The sequence below is a fragment of the Lactuca serriola genome, chromosome 5 (assembly GCF_051521515.1).
Source record: "Lactuca serriola cultivar US96UC23 chromosome 5, Lser_US96UC23_V15, whole genome shotgun sequence".
Classification (NCBI taxonomy): Eukaryota; Viridiplantae; Streptophyta; class Magnoliopsida; order Asterales; family Asteraceae; genus Lactuca; species Lactuca serriola.
The window spans coordinates 20362425-20364856 of NC_136412.1; the positions used below are offsets into that span (position 1 = coordinate 20362425).

The window sequence follows — 2432 nt, forward strand, 5'->3', positions numbered from 1 at the left end:
GCATGAATAGTAGCTTTGGATTTGGTGGTGTACTCACCGAGTCCATATGTGGTACTCGGCGAGTAGGGCTGTCAGATTGTAAATTTTGCTTTTCTGCTTGTTTTTCTGCCTCCTCCTTCTGTGATTCATTAGATGCTTCAGTCTAAATGGGTGTCAGGGGAATGATTATTTTCCCACTTCTTGTTGTGATTATGTTTATGTGCGCGCCGCATGGGTTATTTTCAGTTTTGCTAGGAAGTTCGCCCGGTGACCTTTGGTTGATTTGTTGAGCAAGTTGCCCAAGCTGTGTTTCTATATTGTGTATAGATGCTTGCTGGTTCCTTAGCATGGTCCTTGTTTCTTGAATGGCAGCATCATGATCACTATGTCTTTTTTCTGAAGCAGTTACAAATTTTGTGAGCATTTCTTCCAAGCTTGGCTTTCTCTCTTGTACCGGCTCCTCCTTTTGGTAGAAACCTCTCCCTTTTTGCCTAAACCTTTCCTCCTTGGCCTTCTTGTACTCTTCATAAGGGAGCCACTCTTTCTTTTGTTTGCGCCAGTCTTCATCATATCGGTCTCCACTTGAGTAACAAACTTGCACCTTCTTGTTGCCATTCTCATCTAAATCACAGTCTCTAGTGAGGTGAGGTCCATTGCAGTTTTCACAACCCACTCGAATAGCATGGATTGTTTGATACATTTTATCCATCCTCCTATCTATGGTTTTTAGCATAGCCATGACCGCGGATAAGTCCTCAGTAGCTGCATATGCGGCTCCCCTAGTGACATCATGTCTAGGGTTGTGGTATTCTCTAGAGTGTTTAGAGAATTCTTCAATCAATTCTTTGATCACCTGGGGCGGTTTCTTTGTGAGCGAGCCTTGCGAGTCAAGTAACTGCCTAGTTGTGACATTGACTCCATCATAGAAGATGGAGACTTCTTGCTGGTTGTTTAGGTCATGGTGTGGGCAGTTTCTTAGTAAGCTCTTGTATCTCTCCCAAGCTTCATATAGCGACTCTCCAGCTTGTTGTTCAAAGTTAGCAATGGCCTTCTTCAACTTGGCTATCTTGGAGGGTGGGCAAAAGTGATCAATGAATTCTTCCTTCATCTTGGCCCATGTGGTGACTGATCCGGGAGGAAGTGACTTGAGCCAGCCTTTTGCAGCACCTTTGAATGTCACCGGAAACATGCGAAGTAGCTGAGTCTCGCGAGGCACATTTGGAACATTGAAGTAGTCAGCTACATCATTGACTTCATCCAAATGTTTGTAGGCATCTTCGTGGTCTTTTCCATCAAAAGGTATTTCTTTAAGTAAAGCTAGGATATGACCCTTGAGCTCGAAAGTAGCAGTTGCGGGAATTGCGGGTTGCACAAGTCCTGGGCCAGTGTCGTCGCGCATCCTCTTCTTCCATTCCCCCATGGGGATTTCATCAATGTTAGCCATAGTGAAAGCTAGCTCTTCCTCAGAATCAGATCCGTGCTCGTATGTAGGCTCCTCTTCTTCCTTGGTCTTGTACTCAATATCTTCCTTAACCGGTTCGTCGATTACTAAAGAGGCGCTGGATGCTCCTGATTTGCTGCTCTTTTTCTTCCCAAAAACAGTCTTCAAGTTAGACAAAGGTGACTTCTTTGGTGTAGTCGAGCTCTCCACGTCCTTTCCTTTGTTCCTTTTCAATGCGGATTCGGGATCTTCAAATGGGGGTACCAGTGGGGTGTTTGATCCTCTGGTCATGAAAGTCCTGAAATAAACAAGATAAAAACGTAAAAAGAACAAAAAATTTCAACTAAAAAAAACAAAAATTAAATTCCAAATACACTTGTACTCGCCGATTAGGTGCGACTGCACTCGGCGAGTATCAGTGTAATTTTGAAGATATTCTAAACTAAATATTAAAACTAAAACATATGCTAAAACCTAATTTTTAACTACTAAATTGCAATAAATTAATTTTGTGCCAGTAAAATCACACAAAGGATCGAAAAGATTAGGGATTAGATTAATTATTTAGAACCGTTCCCCGACAACGGCGCCAAAAACTTGATCTGTGTAAAATGCACTTGTTTTATTCCTACTTTTTATTAATAAATTTAGCATACAAAGGCAGTGAACTTGTCTTTTAATGGTATAGTTGGATAAGTAGGATGTCGAACTCAGGGAACGGAAAATTAAACTAATGGCTAATTTTAACTAAGCAATTAATGAAAGTAAAAGGTTTTTCTCTAGTTTTGCAAGACTAGAAACTTAAACACACCACAAAAACACTTAATTAACTAAGTAACTAAAGCAAACAACTAATTCACCAAATTTGATAAAGATGTTTCTATTTAGGTTCAACCAACTCACTCCTATGGTTATTTTGTATTTATGATAGATTAATTGTTATTGGCTACCAATTATAGTGGTTAGGTTCATGTTCATTACTCCTAACCCTTAGACAATTAATTAATTCAAG

At 40.3% G+C, this 2432-nt stretch overlaps 1 non-coding gene across 1 annotated transcript; it reads left to right on the forward strand.

Moving 5' to 3' along the window:
• Positions 1 to 932: 932 nt before the first annotated feature.
• On the forward strand, positions 933 to 1039 carry LOC145055989 (small nucleolar RNA R71). Its single transcript, XR_013685531.1, has one exon. It is a non-coding gene; the product is annotated as a small nucleolar RNA R71 (small nucleolar RNA).
• Positions 1040 to 2432: the final 1393 nt, after the last annotated feature.